The 21,901-nt window shown below is 37.9% G+C and overlaps 1 protein-coding gene across 1 annotated transcript in view; it reads left to right on the top strand.

Annotated features, from left to right (window-relative positions):
• The first annotated feature begins 6 nt into the window (after positions 1–6).
• PLCL2 (phospholipase C like 2) overlaps positions 7–21,901 on the top strand; it is a 103,892-nt gene continuing 81,997 nt past the window's right edge. The window contains exon 1 of the mRNA XM_009638639.2: positions 7–177. The gene's annotated coding sequence lies outside the window, so the exon portion shown is untranslated. The remainder of the gene's footprint in view (positions 178–21,901) is intronic.

The raw sequence follows: 21,901 nt of genomic DNA, 5'->3' as shown, positions 1-21,901 counted from the left end.
TTTGACAGCGCAGGCAGCCGGGTCTCCAACGGGGACTGTGCCCTGGTGGGGGCCGGCCAGGAGCCGGGATCAGCTCCTCCTGCAAGCCCGGAGAGCAGCAGCAAAGAGAAAGGATTTTCCGCCAGTCAACAACGAGAAGGCAAGCCCGGCATCCCCCGGAGGAGCAGCATAATTAAGGTGAGAGCACTTGCTCCTCCCCATCGGGGTCTTGGCTCTTTCTCTGTGACAGAGACAGGGAGATGCGGGTGATAGTTTTGGCTCACACAAGCCTTGGCTCTAGATGAAAGGGTAGGCGGCTTTTTTATTTATTTTGACTTGATTTTTCCTTTGTCAGAAGTGGACAACAGCGAGAGGATGGCTTTATGCACATCCACGCTTGGGGGTTGGGAGGGCGTCGTGTTTTGAGGTTTATTAAAACAGAAGGCTCTAACTCCTGTCGGAGGAGGCGAGAGAAACTAGCTGGCTTGTACAAAGAAAACATGGGCACCAGCCTGGCAGGGAAAGACATGGATTATTACACAGTATCCTTGTTATTTGGGGTGCACCTGTGCCGAGCAATTTTGTGGCTCCCGTTGGCTTGTGTGTGTGACAGGCACACAGCAGGTGATGATGAGGGATTCGGGATCTCCTTGGGCTGGGGGTGGGACGAGGTAGAACAGGGTGCATTTTTCTTGTTAGAAGCGACAGCTTGTTTAACAGTAGGCTGTGTTGTACTTCACCTATAGAAACATCTTTATTTATACTTAGCTCTGCATATTCTGAATGCTAATGTTGCAGCTTGAAAAGTAGGGGGAGCATTGATGGTAGAATGTAGATTGGGGAAGAAGGAAAGGGAGTGGTTTTTTTAATAGAATTATTTATGCAAATGCAGTTGTTCTCTTTCCTTAAATCCATGGTTCCTGAGAGGTGACACTTTGTCTTGGGTTACCTTTCCCAGCTCGAGTGAAAAGAACGTAGAGAAATTACTGCGTTGGTGTAACGGCTGTACTAGCTGTGAAATGAAGCACAACTTCAAGTACTTCAGAACTGAGTTTAATCAAGATCAGCTAGATCAAAATCAAGCTAGATTTGTTGTCTTCTAAGCTATTTATATGTCCCCAGAATCAGTGTATGAAAGTTCTGTTGGCTGGATGATAGAAAAAAAAATGTGTGGAAATTCAAGGCTAGTAGCGTATCTCAAGTTGTGTTACCGTCTACTGGACCCTGCTGTAAAAATCAAGGGGAGAGCAAGGGCAGTCAGCAGTGGAACACATTTGACAGCCTGCACCCACCCTTCCTGTTCGAGCAGCGATGCTGGGCGTGTACGTTTGTGCCTGTGTTAAAGAAATTATGACAACAGACAAGGGGCGACTGAGCTAGTGTTGGAATAACTTAATATTTACTGGATTGGCCAGTGATTTTTTTACAGGTCTGATATTTCCTAACGCTGTTTTGTTTCTTCTGTGGTAGCCCAAGGAAGATACTAGTGTTGTTTGCAGTGTGTATCATGCCATCATACTGCTTTGTAGTGTGTGGTTTGATTATACAGCAACCTTCTGCCTCTCTGGGGACCAAATAAGGATACGATACCTAGGGATTTGTGATATATTAAGATCAAGAAACATGAGATAAGGAAATATGTTTTGGATTACATTTCATGAATACCTAAGTCAAGGTTCTCAGTTTCTGCAGAAATGATAGCCCTTTGGAATATAAAATTATTGAACTTTCTGCTATTATTAATGATGAATGTCATTTTGCAAATGTGAACAGTAATCTGTTTAGCTGCCAAGAACTGGTTACTACAACTTTGTGCTACCGTTTGAGTAATTACGACACGGACATGAGTAGAAAAATCTGACAATGCTACGTTTAAAGTTATGTGGTCCGTATTTATTTTAGATATGACTGTTTTAATACTTCTGGGAAAAATCACTTGCCTTCGTACAGTCTGAATATTCTTCTGCCTGCTTAGTTCAGCGGTTCACAGGTAGTGTGAACCCGGTGGTGTGGGTGCCTAGTTGTGGATACGAAACCTTTTTGGACAATCTGGCATGAGTAGTAAACCTTAAGATGCTTCTTGTTGTCTACTTTTGCAAAGGCAAAAGTCTGTAAAACTGTGGAAAAAGTAAAATGTAATCTATTTTTGGAAAATGTCCCTGGAGTTTTAGTAACTTACATCAATGATGTAAAACTGCTCTTAAAGAATATATGGAGTAACCTCAGGAAACAGGTCTGTGTCATGCGGATGCCGATTTCATACCTTCATGCAAAATGTAACATTGTTGATCTGTAAAATGCACATTTATGGAATATCTAATACTTTAAACATTTTGCCTGCTGATTACTGTGTAGGCTTTTGAGTCACAAACAGAAAATTGACGTTTGAATAATAGTTCCATATTCCAGTAGTTGAATAATAGGTTTTAGTCTGTGCTTCCTTTGGTCATCTATTTTCATGAGTCTTCTCAGGGCAGTTGCTGCCTTTTTCTTTCCTTTCTTACTTGCCATCTCTGTTTCTCGTTTTTCACTGGTTCCATATTTTTTTCTTTCTATTTTTATTTATTTTGTGCACCTGCATAGTTTTGACTTTTTCTTTCTTGTTTGGTACAAGAGGATATCCTCTTTGAGGCTGAAGTGTCATCTAGGGTGATGACAGGTAGTAGGGCCACTGGTACTGGAAAAACTAATATGATCTTCATACCATGGTAGTTTACTTGGCCTTTCACTCTTGTATATAAGCTGCATTTAGGCTGAAAGCATTAAAGGTTGTACCCTTCTTCTGCAGCAATTTTTATGGAATAGCCTATTTCATTGCTTACCTTTGCTGAACCAAGCTTGAGGGCTAGGGACTGCATATCGGTGTTTATAGAGGCTTTTCCATTTCCTATTTCTTACTTTCCATGTTTATGAAATTCTGATTTTTCAGAGGTGATAGTGACGACACATTGTACATGCAATTTAGGCTCTTCAGTTTCATGATTTATGAACTAATCTACATACCACTTATTTGTACATAGTGGGTTTTTTGGTCACCGTTTTTGTTTTTCCATAATATTTTCCTTGGTGCACCTAGCTGTGGTTTCCTAGAATGTAATTACCTACAACAGTTCCTATAATATTCTGTAATGATTTTCCAGTGAGTCCGTCTTGCAGTTCAAAGTGGATTTAAGCATCCTGCAACCTTTTTCTCTTAGCTGCTCTGACAGTTGGCAGTGGGTTTGCTTTATCTCTGTGTGAGGTTCCTCTGCTTCTTTCTTAAAGAGACTTTGAGAATCTTTAAGGTGGCAAATGGCTTGTGGTGTGTATTTTTCTTCAGAGCTGCTTGCTTCCAGGGGTCTCCAATAAATGCTTATGGAACCTCACAGTTTGTCAAAACTGTAGACCTGGACAGAAAGAGATCCAGTGGGGTAAATATGTCTTTATTAGGAGAGGTGTTAGAGTAATAAAGTGAGAAGAGAGACACTTAGGAGAGACTGCAGTTATTTAAGAAGACAACAAAGAGAAATAAATGGAGGAAGGTGGCTTGGCATTCTGTGAGCAGGAGTGTTCTTACCAATATGTGTCTGGAAGCAAAGTCCAGGTTTTTTTTTGCGTATGGTAATACTGATCTCAGTGTCAATAAATTTCTTGGCTGATAACTTAAACAAATTTGTGTCTCCCTTTTTTATTGTGGGTGTAAACTCAAGCTTTCATTTTGTAAAGTCATGCACTTCCTGAGCATTGGCAACTTGTAAGTTCCAAAGTCTGTGAGAAGAGAGGAACCAAATTTAGCAGGTAGATATTCTAGGGTATAATTTTCAGCACAGCTTTGCTTTTGAAACTAAGCATTCTTATATCTGTGTCTTTCTGTGACTGGGGAGTTCTACAGCATATGCATCAAGATCTTCTTTTTTCGTATTAAAAACCCAGCATACGTTATCATCTCGCTCAATTGTCTATGATCTCTAGTTCATGCTGTATACCTGTTTATATCACGTGTACAAAATATGAAATACGGAGAATGTTATGTAGTATTTTCTACCACTGTGATTGTTTTAAAGGCTTTATTAAAAGCCTTTTGCATTCACGATAAACTCTGAAGTAGTATTTTCAGTAGATCGTGGTTCTCTGCTGTCCTAAATTACCTTGGCCACAGTGGCATGTTGGCAAGTCTTCGTGGGGACCCAGGAATAGACCATACATGTTCACTTTCCATCTAAAAGTATATAAAGGAGTTAGGTTGCTGGAATCAGTTTAAAGTATATGAAATTACCTCATTTTCAGTCATCTTTCATACTGGGAAAGAAACCTGTGTGGTGACACCGTTGAGATATGTATGTGTGTGCATATATGCATTTACGCCCGAGTAACTTTTCAATGCTCTAGACATTTTCAAATTAGCTTGATTGAGCAGTCAGAGGCTCAAAGGTGCTAAGGCTCCTTAAGTTGAAAGGAAACAGCTGTATAGAGGAAAGAAGGAGAAAACTAGCATGTACTTTCTTTCTCCACACCCTTTCCCTTTGGAAACAAAAAGGCTACAGAATGAGCTGAATTCTTCCTGGTTACAGAAGATTGGTGTGGAAGAAAGACATGAATGTCCCAATGATAGAAGACATTCTGCTGCGGGCACATGTGTTAATTGGCACCAAAACTGACACCATGTATTTAGGAAACAAGGCTGTGGCAGTTGCGCTAATCCTACGTCTTACCTTGGGCAGGCTTTTGGCCAGGCAGCTGAGGTGCAGATTTTCCTGAGGAGCTGTTCCTGGATTTGTTTTGTTTGTTTCTTAGTTTCTTCTGGTTGATTTATTGTAGATCTCACTCATCTCTTTGGTTTGTCAGATAGTATGAGACATCTGAATGGCTAACTGCAGCTTCATAAATCCTGGAGCTTTCTTTTGGAGGATACTTTCTCTTTGATTTATTGGACTCTGAGTTAGACTGTAGAAGGTTACCAGCACCCATCAGTATTTGTGTTCCTCCTTCTTCATCTTCTACTACTTACTGGGTACTGGCTTCCAATTTTTAAAAATATAAGTTATATTTTAAAACAATACTTAACACCATATAGTAGCTCTCCCTAAATCATGTTTTCTTGTCATACAAAAGCTGTATGTCTTAGGTGTTTGCGTATAATATAGTATATATAAATGAGACATAAATGTCAGGCATTTTACTACTTGGTAACAGTGACACTGGACTGGGATATGTATTATGTCACAGCCACTGAGTGGGTATGTTGTGCATTGCATTTGGTAGATATTTTTACTTGCATAAGTACTTTCTGTAGACCACAGTAACAGTAATCAAAATTTTATTTGGATTTATGTAATCCTACTTAAAAAAGAAACAAAAGGTGTTTGTAGAAACAGATACACGATGCTATTCCCTTGACCCAAGTTCGGCATGTAATTGGGTTAGCTTGCTTACTATAGCCCATGAAGAGAAAGTATTTTTTCCAAAAGATGACTTGGAATGGGAGTTTAATTTGCATGAATTTAGCTTCTCTGACTTCTCTTCTGGAAGAGCTTATCTGTCTATTTCTGTTGACTTAGTAAAGAGCTTGGCTAGTGTGAATAATAACAACTCCTTCACCGCCTCCACCCCCAAATCCTTAGAATATCTACAAAACATGTTCAGTCTGTTCAGTGGTGAAAAACAAAATAATGGCATTTTAAAATCATTATGAATACCTGATGAGGTTTTTTTAATGCCTATTATCAGGCTTGATCAAAGATACGACTATTTAGTTTAGACTTTTTTAAACTAGGAATTAGAGCAGTGGTCTCCTACCCGTGGCTTGCAGATAATACAATGTTTCCATGATTTGATTGCATTCATGGAAGATTAAAAAGTTTAAACCCAGACTGACGGGAAAAGCTAATTGCATAGTTTCCCAGTCTTTGCTGGTTCATGGGTGATAATGACATAGGTCTTTATACTATTCTCACGGACTCTATTTAACTCCCCCCCCCCCCTCAATTCTAAGGGTCAAATTAACTTAAATCATGTATTATAGTACTAGTATATTGATTCTAAAGTATTTACCGTTGCACACAAATTTGGGATTTTGTTCAAAATTCAGAAATCTAAATATAAATAGACTAGCAGGTAGGTTTTGGGCAAGAAAGGTGTATAATAATTTACATTTTAACATACATGGAGAAGAAGAAAATAGGATAAAAAGCAGCAGCATATGTGCATTGAAGAATGCTTAAAAATAGGGCTGGAAGAGACCTCAAGAGGTCAGTCTACTCTGCTCCACTGTTCTGTTACAGGATCAACTGTTAATAAATGTCAGTATGATGCTCTTTGTCTTTTAATCACCCTTTGTTTGTGATCCATCTATGCAGAACTGCTGGCTGATTATTCCTCTTTGTATATGGGCAAAAGCAATCATCTGCACCAAGTTTAAAAGCTTGTACCTGTCCTACTGACTGCATTCTAATTATTTCAGATCATATCTTCAATTTGTCAGGTTCTTTCTGATTTTGACTTAACATCTAACATGCATGCAACTCTTCCATCTTCAGGTGAACAGGCAGATTTAACTATGCTTTCATTTCCACCATACAATGATTTTTTTTTCATTGTATGATTGTAGTTTATGGTTTTTAAATGTAAGTTAAAATTCCATACTCTAAACTAAAAACCAGTTATTTTTGCTGTTTACTGCCTGTAAACTGGGCAATATGATGTTGCAGAATCTTTCCTTCTAAATATATTAAAATAATAGTAAGTACAAATTTATAATATACTTACTGTATTGCAATGTTGTCATAAAAAAGGCTGCTTTGAAAGGGGCTGGTTGGTTTGTCTTTAAGGAGAGTATAAGTAGCAAGTGTCTTTCTCTGTTTCACAGTTGTGTTTATAAACACTATCATTACTGTTTTACAGTCGATTTTCACATCTGGCATGCCATTTAAACACAGGGTAGTGCCATCACTATACTTACTTCTCCCTGGTGTAGCAGATGATGGAGCGATCCTTTGGAAGGATGTGTTGCCCATCTTGACTGCAGTACATCTCTTAATTTCTACTTAACTAGTTACTTTTCAAGAACTGTTAGTATAGACTCATCTGTTCCTTGCTTCCGAAGAGGAGGATGCCTGAGTTCACCCACCGCTTACCTCCTAGACCTTGGGCTTGCAAAACATCAGTGTTCAAGACGGTGAAGGGTGCAATACAGCATGTGACTGGAAATCAGCAGTACTGAGGCTCACAGTGTTAACTGGTGCATCCTTGGGAAAGTTAAGTACATGTGATTCATTTCTGCCTCTCCCGAGATTTCTTTTAATGCCATTTGACCCTTTGTAATAAGTAATAAAATATCCCTGAATACTTCAGATTGTGTCCAGGGATCTTTTCAGATACCAAATGTTCATATTCTTCAGATTGTAGTACATAGTTCATAAGCGCAGGCAGATGGGAAGTGCCTTTAAACAAACAAACAAACAAAACCCCTTTCAGAATAGTGTCTTGAGAGATTTATACAATGAAGAATATAAACCACAAAATACTAAGCTGGATTTTCAAATTGACTGTAAGAATATTTACTTTAATAAAAGAAACTTACTTGTGGGTTTTATTTTGGTATAAGAAATAGGTACCTTACAAATATATAGCAGATAATTGATATTATGCACATTAGCGTCATGACTGTCCTAATGTCGTTGCTGAAATTCCTGGAAATGGTTTGATATTTCCTCTAAATTACAAGATAATCAGTATTGCAGAAGAAAAAAAAAATTGCTGCTGGTTTGTTAGAAAGCACTTACGCAGAATTTTCAAGTTCTCTTTATGGTTGAGCTTCTGTGGTTATAACTTCTTTTTTCTTTCTTAAAAGCAGAATTCCACAGAGAGATGTCATTTTCTGCACTAAATAGTAGGGTGACTTTCTTATGCTAACTAAAGGAGTATTGCTTTCAAGATTCTAAAATGCAAAGTTTCTTCCCCTATTTTATTTTCTTTTTTTTTTTTTTCTGTCCTTTTTTCTTACCAGTGTTATTATTTTGCCTTCACTAAAAAAGGCAGAGCACTATGAGGTTCTGTGTGTGCTTTGAAGTGTTGGCATTCATGCATGTGAACATATCCCAATCTTTTACCACCCTTTTTTGCATAGGGTAGGAGAGGAAGAATGTGAAATTCTGCAGCAGCAGAACGGTCTGCAAAAATCCCGGATGCTTTATATATTTCATTACCTAGTCCCTGATGACAGAAGTGTTTGACATTGTCTATCAACAGTTTACTCTAACCACATTCTTTAAAATAAAGTGTAAATGACTGTTTATGTAAATAAAAAAAAAATAATACTCAATTTCATTGCTTAATCCTTTATACTATTGAAGTGTAATTTGGACTAAAAGGACAGGAATTCAACTCACTGTCAAAGCTTTTGTTTAGATTGTTTTCTTCCTACAAGTTATTGTTGGCATTTTTAGGATAGGCAGTTGTCTACTGAGTTTAGGTAACTCCTGTAAACAGTACAGGAACAGTTTAAAAAAAAAAACACCCCACAAACGAGAGCAACTATGCTCTGTCATGCTTTTTCCTTTAGTACATTAGCAGAAGGAATATCTTCTATGTATATACTGTAGAAAAAGTTAGTTTCTGAGTTGCTGAAATAATAATGATAATAATAATAATGTTCTTTGCCATATTTATGTATTTACAAATACATATATTTTTGCCACACAGGCAGGGAGAACTCAGTAATAGTTGGAAATAAATTGCTTCAGGAAATAGCTTGAATCAACTGAAATGTATTTTGCCATTTACAGAGAATGGTCACTAAATTAGTTTTTTTAGATATCCTGATAGCAGATGGTTGCAAAAAGCATTTCCAGTCTGAATCCTAGAGTTAAAGACTAATATTTATGTGAAATGAGAACGTACTTAGTCATGGCACGTGACTACCACATAGTGGAGAAAGCTAGAGCAGACGGAGTTTGAGTTCGGATAGTGTTATGTTTGTCTTGCTTTTGAAGAACCCCCAAGAGCATTTTATGGCTTATTGCATGTACTTCATTTGTTAAACTCCAACTCCCCTTTGTTTTCTCTTTGTTCCCAGTTGTAGTAGTTGCAGTGAGGCATCTCACAAGCATTGTTTGAGGTTGACACTTTTCAGCTTTATTTGTTCCTCATCTTAAATAACGCGTACCATACGCCTTGCGCATTGTCCTTCTTCAGTGAATGTCCAGCCTGATTTGGAATCTGCTCCAAGAGCGGTGGTGTAGTGTGAAGGCACTGAGTGTTTTTAGTTGTGTTATCTTTTGGTATTTTGTAGATTTAGAAGTAAGGCTGTGGAGGAAATCATAAGGGTCTTTCATGATCCTGCTTGGTCTGGTTCCAGTATGTGTCACCTTGACTATTGTGTCACCCTGTCTGCTTGTCTCTGCCTTTCGTTGGTCTCTCCCCGTTCCTCATACAGCTTGGCTTTTCTGCTTCAGCAGCAGAGAGACCACAGGCTGGTCATACTCCGCTTTTCTTCTTTAACAGCTAGTGGAGATCCTTCTATTCCCAGCAAAGTGCTAGAACAGAGCAGAGCTGTCTGTGTGGTGTGTGCAGTATTGCAGTAGTTCATGTCTGCTTGTGAATCCCCCAAAAGGAGTGACAGAAAGAGAGTAGAGGTTCCAGTGCAAGGCTGGGGGATTCAGTCGCACAGGGTTTGACGCCTGAACCTTAGGGTAGATATATCTGTTTCCCCCAGTCTTCAAAAGTTGCCAGCCCTTGCGAATTTAAGAAAAGCTGCCCTGAGTTGGACCAAAAGTCCATTTGGGTCATTAGCTTGCCTCCAACAGCAACCACTATGAGATAGAAGAATAGAAAAAGCCTCCTTTCCTGACATCTGCTCCCAGCCTTAAGTGATTTGGAGCCAAGACATCTCTGTGTTTAATAACCGCTACTTTTTTTTTTTTTTCCTGTTAAATGTCAAAGACTTTTGGAAGCTTTTTACCACTCTTAACATCCTGTTGCAGTTTCTTACCTAAGTGTTGTGTGAAGTCCTTTTCTGCCTGGTTCTACCTGGCAGCTACTTATTGTTTACCTGATAACCCCTGGTTCTTGTGTGAGAACAGATGACAAACAGTTGTTTTGTACTTGCTTTCTCTATTCCACAAATGAGTTGAAAGGTGTTCGTCACATCTGCCTTAATGTCATCTTTTTTTTTCCAGGCTAAAGAATCTTAATGTATTTAGTTGTTCCACCCATTGAGGCTTTTCTGTGCTTTTTTCATTCTGGTGGCCTTTTATGTGTTTTTTCCTTCCTTTTTATTAATTTTTTGCAGTGCGTGACTAAAATGGTGTTCCAAATGTGTGCCACACAAATGTGTAAATCCACTATGGCATAATGAAGGTTTAGCAATATTGTGATACTAAGTTGGACTGTAATTTATTTATTTTTAGTGTTGTCATCATCAAAGATTTAAATGGTATCACTGTCACAAATTGGCAATGGGAGAGTGCTGTTAAAACATTTTACTAAATATTTAAAACCTCTTTGAAGAACTGTAAGAATGTCTATGCTGGCGATGATGCTTGTGTTAGAAGGGCTGGCATTAACTTCTTTGCAAGGGACTGAAGTTGTGTTAGAAATCTTTTAAAATGTTATAAAGTTTTTATGGTATTGGTGACACAAAACATTGCTGATTAGCACATCTAGTTTCTAGCTATGGTCGAGTACATTTGTTTGCCCAGTAACAGAATAAAATAGCATGGACATTGCATAAAGCTGAAAAATACAGTATTAATAAAAGTGATTTCATTTTATGATAAGCTGTTAAATATTAAAGAGGAAGGACCTTGGTTTTGAAAATGCAGTCTGATAGTATTTCGGATGTCCTAGATTTTTGGGTTTTAAGGTTCTCACTCAACACTCATTTTAATGGATTATTTTAGTCAATCTTTTATTTCCTTTGCTTTTATAATGTGTGAGGCTCTTCAGGACGCCTGTGTCAGAGTCCAGAGGAGCCAAGAAGGCATTTCTAGTCTTCAGGAAACTCACACAAAGTATGACAATGAGATCAGATAGCTTCCTGAAAATAGAGGAGCATCTAATGTTTCACCTCAGAGAAGAATTTGTCTGAGGATTAAAAAGGTTATTAAATGGTTACAGTAAGCAATGCAGGATAAAAATAACTAGAAGTTTTCGGGTTCCACAAGACTGGTACAACAGCATTATCTTGGAGGGAAATCCCAACACTTTGTTGCTTGAGCTGTTGAAAATAGCAATGGTGTGAGTTTTCTGTTAGGATGCTCTCCTGAGTTTTTCTTGGGGTTATCTCTTTTTTTTTTTTTTTTTTTTTTTCCCCTCCCTCATTTTATTTATTTTTTTTCCTCCTTTGAGGAGGGAAATTGCTTTGTTTTCTTTTTCCCTTCAGAACTTTCTGGCTACTGAAAAGGGGAGTAATCCCTGTTAGCCTATTCCTTCTCAGTTGGGCTGCTGTGTTGAGACAGAAGACACCTTTGTTATTCCCGAGTTCCTGAGGATTTGTGAGTCCTCGTGCTTTTGTGTGTCCACTTTGTGACAAGGTCCAGTGCCTGACTCGTAACTTCTGAGCATCACTGTCAGCAATGTTATCTTTATGTAATTCTTAAGTTTCAAAGCTTCAGATAATTCTACTGCTTGTTTTAAACTGTCTGATTATGTGTTATTTTTCTTCTGTTTGAAAGTGACACACACTTGGAGTAACAGGAATAAAACATGACATGACATTGTTTTACATGTGGAAAATAGTATTTCTGCACATAAATATTGAAATTAACCTCCCAAAATAGTAGGTTAGGAGTTCCTCCCCTGCCAGGAGAAAATTTACCTTTTTTGTCCTGGTAATTGCTGATGAATTTTTATATTAACCAGAAATCCTAGCTCTAATACATACTTCCAGTGTGGTCAGTTGCAGCAAATATATTTTTTTTTCTTCCACATCTAATCCCAAATAAAACTCTGTCCGTAGTGGATATATAAAATTTACTATAATAATTTGGGGGGGGTAGGGTGGGTAAGTGGGATAAAAAAGAGCCTTGTGATTAAAGCTTTGGCCTCTAAAAAATTATTTGCAAGATTAACCACTTGCCACATACCTAAGAATCTTGAGTTAATTTTATTTAAAAAAAATTAGATTCTAATGTTTAGATTTATAGTACAGTCTGCAAGCAAGTATTGGAAATATTCTGAAGTAAATAATTTATTGAATTTATTTCAGGTCTTTCTCACTTTTTCTGGTGAATTTAGTAAAAATACATTATGGCATACCATCAACTAAATTGCACCTTCTGCTGAGAAAGCATACCACCTTGTGATTTAACATGGTGCTTAATTGTCTGCCATGAAATAGGTTTTAAATTAATTCAGTAGATGCTCAGGGTACTATATTAAATGGTACTTGAGGCTGAGGTGATGGAGAAATAAAAATTTTCTGATGCATTGTGTTAAAATACAACATAGGTGTTAAACGTTTAAAAAGTTTTTGTATAAAACTCATAGAAGTGAAATTTTTTAGTATTGAAACAGAATTGCAGAGCAACATCATGTTTTCTTCTCTTTGGTTCAAAACCTTCCCCCTATCCGCCATGTCACTAAATTTTTCAAGAGTCAGAATCAGTCATAGTGAAAGCTACTCTTTACTTTTTTTTTGCTTACTACTTAAAATATTCAGAATACAGTTCTATATTGTAGAAATGCACACCTCATAACCCTTCCTTATTTAGAATATCTGATCTGCACCACTTGGAGTCGCTGACGGGAATAAGTCATGGGCTTCTACTGCAAACTTCTGTTTGCTGCTTTGATCATAGGCCAGGTGGGCTCTTGTGTTTGTTTACATCTTTATTCCGGGATTTTTCAAAAATATGATACAGAGTGAACTCTTGGTCCATTGATTTAAAAATCTTACATAATGTTAACAATGCAGTTGTATGAATCTTTCTCTTCTTACTTGCCTAGATGACATCACTAAAAAACTTCTGGAGGTCCTTGCAGGACAATGTAAACAGTATTGGTCTTGCACTGATCAGCTGATTACACAGTTTAAAGCCCTCCGTAACCTTCCCTGTCCTTGAGTTCTGACTGTATTCAGGATAAAACCAGTATTCTTGAATATTGCTGTCCAAGAAGCTGACTTGCAGTAAGTTCTCATGAAAAGCAGGCTTATAAGCTTGGTAGTAACTTCTCAGCCCTATCATTGAATGTTTTGGGACTCCCCAGCTGAATTTTCTTCCTTTGTTGATCCCCCAGTTGCCTTAGACAGGGCATACTCTTTTGCTTTCTTTGATTGTCCATTTCTTTGGTTTAACTGTCATAAAGCCCCTTGAGATAAAGTGCATGAAGTACATGTTTTGCATTCCTGTTATGTTTACCTGCAATACTGTCTAACTTTAACATTAACAGGTCAAGTCCTCAAACTCTGATTTTCTTGAAGAATCATAAGATGTGAAAATTGGTTTCCTTTAAGTGGTCCTTTCAATTAAGCCATTCTGCTATATTTTCCAGTTCTTGGCATAGGAATGTGTGAATACATATAAAATTTATTTGGAGATTCTGAGACGTAAGTATACATAAGGACTTTTAAGAAAACACTAAGTATCATGAGCTTTGCCATAACATTTGGAAGACCGTATTATACAGCCAGCTATTATGTCAGGCAGATAACAGTAGAAAACAGATTATGAGACTGATAAACCATTTTACTTCTTAGCAATTTACATTCTTGGTCTTATCCTTTGTTTCTTTGTTTAATTGTTTTTTTATTAGTAAGATCAGCAAGGTGCTAACGTGTATTTTCAGTAGTTTCAAACTCTTCCTGATAGCAAAGATTTCATGAGTTTTGTAGTTAATTGTCTAATGTTTAGTTATGTTTACGAAGAATGTTAACTGTTCTTTAAATTCATCCTGTATTTAAACTAATTGTTTCAGCAGTTTGAGAGCAATTACCGTATATTTCTGAACTGGGTTATAATAGAGGCCCTGCAAGCTTTATCCATGTGCTGTGGTGATAACAGGAATCAGATGCTCACAAACTTCTGTTTAGCTGACTATTTATGAAAATTTCTCTAGAGGAAAAGAAATTAAGATAAACAGTTCTACAAAATTCTCGAAACTTATTATCAGTTACAGAAATCTGAGGACCTAAAGTAAAAGAAATAGTTAAAAATGATAGTTAAAAATGCTTAAAACACTGTTCTTGACAGGCAAAACTTGAGAAAAAAGAGCTTTTAATTTTTTATACTAGAAAGGAAAAAAAAATAGTTCAGGCCAACAGCTTGGCAGGATTTTAAATCTGAGTCCAAGGTTTCTGAAACCAGAGGCTTGAGAATGTTAGCAGGTTTCAGGGCTGGTAATGAAGGGGAAATACAATGATTTCACAGATAGCTGAGATATAAATCATAGTCACAGTGTTCAAAGGAGTTACTTGAAAAATACAGAATTACATACGGTAACAGACAGAAAGAGGTGTGTTAAGTATTGATGTTGCATATGTTCCTTTTTGCTAAATAGTAGGGTAGTTTTTGAGAGCCAGTGGAGAAAATAATGGCTTTTCGGTCCTGGGTCAGGATGAGTTTTATGCCAAGAATAATGTGGCTGAATGTGGCAAAATATTTTTGAGTCCTTTACCTACAAGTTTGGTAGCTCATAAATGATTTTAGCATGGTATAGCATTGTGAAAAGCTACACTTACTAATATTTTGTGGTGGTAGTGGTTTTTTTTTTTCTTTCTGGGATGCCAGTTAATTTCTTGCTGGAAGGTGTCTTGGGAGAGCTTATCGTGAGGTGCAGTTGTTGAGCAGCAGCAAAATCCCTCTGTGGCTTGTCAAGTCATCTTCTCTCAGCATTACAGTGTATGAAATTAAGGCGACGTTTCTTAGCCCTCCTGGAAATACAGTGCTTTTAACGATGGTTCTTAGTTTGTAAGATTTCTTTCTTAATATAAGAATATCAACAACAACAAAAAATATTCCTATAAAACTTTGTGCCTAACACATTTTTCTTCTATTTCTATCCTTCTTTTAATGAAAGTCATGTTCATCCCGGGAGAAAGCTGTATTTTCTCTCCAATGTTCCAGTGGGAAAACAAACAAGACTGCCATTCTTGCACCTGCTGCATTGAGGAAAGGGAGAGAGGCAACGCTTTAGAGGAAATAAAACATGTTTAGACTTCTGTCTTAAATTGCATTATGGCTCAGGAGTAAAAAGTGTTTTCTCATCCAACTATGTTTTTATAGATGATACAGGAGAAGTCACTATGTCTGTGGTCATTCTGTGCATACATTGGCTGCAGTTCTGTGAGGCAGAAATTATGCTGCCTGAAACTTCCTCATTTCCACCGCTCTTGTTTTTGTAGCTTGCCAAACTCATTATTTGTTTTAAATCAGCAATGAAAAGTCATTTCTTCTTGCCTCCAGGAAATCTTTGTTTTAGTGAAATTTGTTACTGTAAAACATGATAAGAAATGTACTAAAACTGTAGGAGACTTTGAATCAAAACTTACTGAAAAATGTACTTATCTCACAATTTACATTTTCTTTCAGTGTTCAGAATAATTCACTGTGAGGTGACACTCGCTAGAATTTTATAACCCTGTTTTGTTTACATGTAAGAATTTAAAAGAAAAGTTGGTTTTAAGCTGTAAGTTCAACCATGAATACTAGAAAAACTTCAAAGTTTATGGGCATTTTTTCACCAGTTTTTCTTTGACCAAATGGTTTTGGGATTCCTCAGTTAAGGTATTTGCTATGCTCAGCTTTTCAAAATCTATTTTCCTCCAGTTATTGCAAAGCTTATTAGGGATGAGACACTTGTTTGCACTGGTATATCGGAGAGAAATGAAGTGTCAGAAATCAACAGAAGTGACAGAACCGTGATCAAGAAAATGTTTCTTAACAAATACTTTTGAAAGAAATCTGGCAGTTTTTCAAATGGAAAGAAATAATCACTTCATGCAAAAAGCTGTCTTTTAAGGAGGCATTGTATAACTCCTCTAGTATTAATTCCATCCAGACAGTACTGTTTTGTGTGTGTGAGACTGTGGAGTCTCTTCTTTGGCCTGCCTCTTATTTGAGTTCTAGTAGTTGACTTGTGTTGGTAGGCAAGAACAATAAAAAGAATACTGTAATTTTATTTTTCTCTACTATATGCATAAATTTATTGTATTATATGTTTCTTCTTGTAGTGTGCATGTCCGTTGTGTATCACTTCATGGTTTTGGGACCTTTTATTTTCTTTTAAAAGGTAGTAGCATGCAGTTATTGTCATTTTCTTGGGCCAAACTTGTAAGCTTGTTCTATTTCATTCAATGTGCAGGATTAGCTGAATAGACTACTTTTATTTTGGTGGATATATGTATTTTAAGGGTAAGACCAGTTTACCAGGAAGACAAAGCATAGGAGTATCATTGAACCAAAGTTGTGGTTTTCATGATAGTTGTTCCTGATTCATCGGACTGTTCTTGGTTCATAGGATTCATTGGAAGAGCCAGGAGTGTGAATAAAACAGAATTCTACTTGCTTTTAAAATTGTCAATATCAGCTTAAAAGCAGAAATATTTAAAATACTTGTTTAGTTTGAGACTAATTAAGAATGCTAGTTACCCTTCAGGTTTATTTTGTGGTTTGGAGATGATTGACTATACAGGAAGAGTATGTTGTGCTGCTGTGGTGTTCCAGATGGGCCAACTGGCTTCTGGGCCATAGTGATACCAGTTTGCGGTTCCAACAAATTTGTACTCTTAAAAAAAGATACCACAAAGCAGGTCAGAGCATTAAGGGAGAGTGTGTATGCAAAGGCAAAAGGGAAATGTACAGAGTATTGGAGTCACACATCTCCTGTGCTTTGGTTCTTCTACATCTCATTTGCCTTTACACTTCGATACAGCCAAGGAGAAGGGAAATGGAAAGTAGCTCAAAGCTACCTTATATATTACTCTTCTTTCCTCATGAGTGCAAGTAGCTTTATGAGTTGTTCCAAAGGCTCTGTATGTAAGTTCCCCAGTAAAAGTCACTTCCTTCCACCTAGCCAACGTTCCTGTTAGAAAATAAAAGGTGGGTTTTTGGAAGCTGTTAAATTGGTAGTTGGCAGCTGCTCTGTTCCAGTGGTGTGCTGTAAAGCAAGCATGGTAGTGCAACAATCTCCATCATTTGGAGTGGATCAGAGACTTAAAAACTGGAATGTAAATTCAAGTTGTTAATTCTCAAACACACATCTCTTTCTTAAGGTTTCTTAAGTCTTCTGTTAAGAATGGCCTTGCTGCATCTAGCCCATCATTCTATCTCCTGTGAGAGTGGGCATGCAGAAGAGTGCTTGAATGGAGGCTCTGAGAAGCATGCAGGGAAGGCAAAGCTGAAGGTCATCTAGGCAAAGTATGAGCAACAGGACAAAATAAACTAATGGGTGAGTGCCTGCTGAATAGATACGAGATGGGGACAATCTGCTCAGAAAGGTACTGGGAGTGGACTTCCATGGCTTGGCAAAGGCTGAACCCTTAGTAACTGAAAGAAACAAGTCAGTGCTGAATGTCCAGGCTGCCCTGTCCCTGATCCTCAAGCACTGGCTGGATTCTAGCACAGGGAAGGACATGGTCCCAAAGTACCATATCGGAGCCCCTCCAACAACCCAGGTGCTTCACAATGAGGTCACCTGGAGGATATGGTCACGCTAGGGCCAGTGTGGCCATCACAGCTGCCTTTGTCTCCTGGGCCGCTTTGCCCAGGAACTGTTGACCTCAGTCAAGGCTGCTAGCCTAGGAAAGCTGGGTGAAAGCTGCAGCAAAGCAGCTTTGTGAAGCCAAGCATCCTGCTGTGTGGCCTCATCGCCTCTGCAAAGTTTGAGAGGCCTCAGGGAAGTGCACAGGTGTTGTAACAGGCCCTCAAGCTCCGCCACACTTGGGAGCTAGGACAGCATCCCCCATTGCCTCAGAAACCTCAGCATGCAGGAAGGAAGAGACAGGCAGTGAAGCCCTGGTTTGTGCTTTGACTTTAATAATAAAAAATTCCACTGCTTTTGCCCCTGCCCCCTCCCCTTTTTACACAGAGAAGAAATACAAGGATGAATATGTATCACTATCCCTCAATACTGATGTCTTATTTCTTAGTGACCTATTGCTCAAGGGTTTTCCAAGTCAGAGGTGGTATTCTAATGTTTAGTATCTAAATGTAAACAACAAGTTTTGCTCCCATTGTCCTTCCAAGTTTCTCTTTGAACCCTGTACACTTTGGCATCTGTATCACATGCTGTGGCTCAGGGTTCTGTATCTTGAATGTGCTTGTGAGGAAAAGGTACCATCCCTTCTTTATTTTTAATCTGCCACCTGCTAGTTTAATTTGATATCTCCTTAACTCATTTTATAGGGTGAAATGGTGAGCAATCATTCCTTATTCATGTTTTTTATTACACTTTTTAATTTCTGTTCTGGTGTCACACTTGCTCTCCTATAAAGTAGTCATGTACAACTTAAAAGATTTCTTGAGATCTTGGAATCATCTCTTGAACATAACAGCTGTCCAGTCTACTTGGAAAGAACTGAACTCTTCCACACTAACAGCTTATTCTGACTTTGTGAACTTGTATGCTGGTAACTTCCCACTGATAGTCTTCGTTACATTGAGTTTCTGGAACACCTGTCCCATCAACATAATCATTTCGAGTTCGGCATATGTGTTTCTCCATCTTGTTTGTCTGCATTGTTTAAATGTCTCTGTGCTGTTTTATCCTCATTCACCACTGAAGCGTAATCACTTTCTATCCTCTCTCTTATTTGAGTATACAGTGTTACTGTGATTCTTCCACAAAGGATTCATCATCTTAGACTGTGTGCTACTCAGTCCTTAACGGCTTTTCTCAGCTATTAAAATTAAAAAGGTCGCAGAAAAGTATTGAATTAAATTGCTGACAGTGTTCCTTTTTGGTTTAGATGAAGCCTTCTTCCAGTACATGCTCACTCCGTTTCTTCTAGCTTCGTCAAATCTGCTTGGAATTAATCCTTCCCAGAATTAGCCTCTCTAGGGCTACAAGCTTTGTATTCTTTTATTTATTCTCCTTCCATTCCCTTCACCTCTGTTAGCCATATAAAAAAGAAAACCCCTCTCAGTTCTGGAAATGATTGGAATAATTTGATGGCTTCTGCATGTGGGAGAGAGGAGGATTATTTTCTTCATTCTTGATGCCTTTCTTTTCAAGAAGTTCAAGCTGGCCTTTTGTTAACACAAATTGCTTGCTGGTTGAATCCATTAACAAAGTTCTTGCATTGAACTTAAGATACCTGTGGCTACCTCATGGTGGGTACTGGAATTACTTCTTCATGCTCAGTGGGGGGGGCCTTGTGGTGTGTATGAGAGATGAAAATGAACAGAAAACTTGTTTCATGATTGTCCATAGTGTATAGTAATATACTGATGGGAATTGATAAAATCCAGTTGATCTGGAGGGTCCTTAGCAGGTCAATCTGAATAATTTTTAACTGGAGAATATTTTGCAGATGTGAAAATTACATTTCTCACTGTTCTTCCCTAAAAGCTGAGGCAATAAGAGAGATTTCTGCCACAGCTCCCAGTTAAGATTCAAGCTTTATTGCTGCCATGTGTTTATTACTGATTGAAATAAAGTAAGGTAAAAACTATTTGTATTATATCAATGTTTTTTAATTTTTTTAAATTGTAGATCCAAGTTAGAATATAAAATTAAATACAAATTCCAAAAACTGAAGGAAGATAACCTTGTAAACCTGGTTTGCTTAGAAGGACAGAATCTCTGCCTGGAGGATACACAGGAATTGCAGATTTGTTTTCAAGTGAGAATTCTTTGGTTACTTTTGATAGTAGTTTGAGGCTTTGAACTCTGGTCTCTATCAAGACCTTTGGGAGAAATCTCCTTTTCTCCCTATAGAAATATGTAGAATGGTTAGTTCCTCAGAAGATTGTTGGACACATTTTCTGCCTAGAGTACTAGAAGCCACGGATAATTTGGAAGTAGAATCCAGAAAAAACAATCTGGACTGTAACTGCTTAGACTAAACAAATGGCAGTTCTGGGGCACTGAGGAAAAATTTGGAAACACTTTGGGAACACAGGTGTTGAATAGCATGGTAAAATGACTCTAACGTGAGAATCTAAAATTATTTCTGTGACTTATAGAAGTGTATACAGGTTTAGTATCAAAGTGATGAGAATACAACCCCAGAAGAAATTGAACTGGTAAGTTCTCTTAGTGAGAAATTTACCCATTTTGTTGCTTGCTCTGCAGCACTGTTCTTGGTTTTTTTTTCCATTTTTTTTTATTTCTCCATATATTGATCTTTTAAATACAACAAGGACAATGTTATTAATCCCAAGAAAGTCCTAGTGATGATCCTTTTATCAGAAAACAGGGCTGGAAAAGATGTTGGAAGTTACCATGTGCAGTGGGTTGACCTTGGCCAGCAGCCAAGCACCCACACAGTGGCTCACTCGCCCTCCCCTCCCATGGCCAGAGGAGAGGGTAGGAGCAGCAAAAGAAGAAAACTTGTGGTTCAAGATAAAGACAGTTTAATAAGTGAAGGAAAGAGGAAAAAAGCCCAAGTGATGCAAAGGAAATCACGCGCCACCTCCCACAAGCAGACCAGTGACCAGCAAGTCTCTGAGCAACAGCCACCTTGGAAGACAAACTGTCCCCTTCTGCTGCCTGAGTTTTATTACTGACCATGGTGTTCTACAGTATGGAATATCCCTTTGACCAGTTCGGGTAATTTGTCTTGGCTGTATCCCTTCCCAGCTTCTTGTCCACCCCTAGCCTATTTGCTGGAGTAGGGGCAGAGCAAGGGAAAAAAGAGCCTTGACACTGTGCAAGCACTGTCCAGTAGCAGCCAAAATACTCGTGTGTTATCTACGCTGTTTTAGTCACAAATCCAAAACACGGATCCATACAGGGTGCTATGAAGAAAGTTAACTCCATCCCAGCCAGACCATGGTGTTCCTATATCCCAGAGTGGAATCATCAGAGAAGTACACTTCTCCCAAATAAACACATGAATGTATGGTTTGGGGTTTCTCTGTGCATTTCGGTTTGGTACACTGGTATCTTTTAAATCCCTTCTTGTGGTTTGGTGTTGATGAATGTAGGGAATATGATAGATTTGTGATCAGAAAACTTGAATACAGCTAGTATGGCTTTGAAAAGTGATTGCCTTTAAATGCTTAACAGCTCTTTAGAGTACTTAATATTTTAAGTGTTACATACATTAATTAAAAATTTTGGCTCAGTCATTGCAAAGCTGGCACAGCATGCAGGCCATCAAGGCTGGCTTTACAACTGCTCTGTCTTCAAATTTGCCTGGCTCCTGCTAATACCAGTTTCTCTTTCTCCTGCAACTGTACATGCCTCTTCCTGTCATTTTGCCAGTTGAGAATAGAGTAGTTTTAATAGAAAAATCTTAAGGCTGTCCTGTATTTTAAGTCTTAACAAGAAAAAAAGACAGACTCTGGTCATTTGGAAAAGGGTGACAATTCACTCCTCTCTTTCAAAGTACAAAGTTTAATTTAAGTAACAGGGAGAGACTTTGATCAATTCTAATTTTCATATCACAATCTACCCAGTGCATCAAACTTCCTTATAATTTCAGTAATTGTATGTCAGTTTTTAGGAATGATGTAGTACATGTAGGTCAAAAAGTCTGATAAGATAATAATATTTTAATAACATTTGAAAGCAATTAAGTGCTCCTGAACCATCAAAAACTCATCTTGAATTCAAAGAGAAAGTGCTGTGGTTTGCAATCTACGCTACTCATATATTTGGGAAAAGGAAGTTTGTCTTTCACATAAGAACTGTTACACAGAAACTGTAGAGAAATGACCATAGTTGTTTAATTGTTCAGACTGACTTATTTCCTCTTTTATACAGGTGAGTAGCTCAGCAGGAGTTAGTCTGAGAAATAGGTCCTAGATTTTGTATTGCCTGTTTGTTCTTTTTCTGCGTG

This window comes from Egretta garzetta, unplaced genomic scaffold (genome assembly GCF_000687185.1).
Source record: "Egretta garzetta isolate BGI_Z169 unplaced genomic scaffold, ASM68718v1 scaffold94, whole genome shotgun sequence".
NCBI lineage: Eukaryota > Metazoa > Chordata > Aves > Pelecaniformes > Ardeidae > Egretta > Egretta garzetta.
Note: the sequence above shows the minus strand (reverse complement) of the source record. Positions and strands in the feature narration are given on the sequence as shown.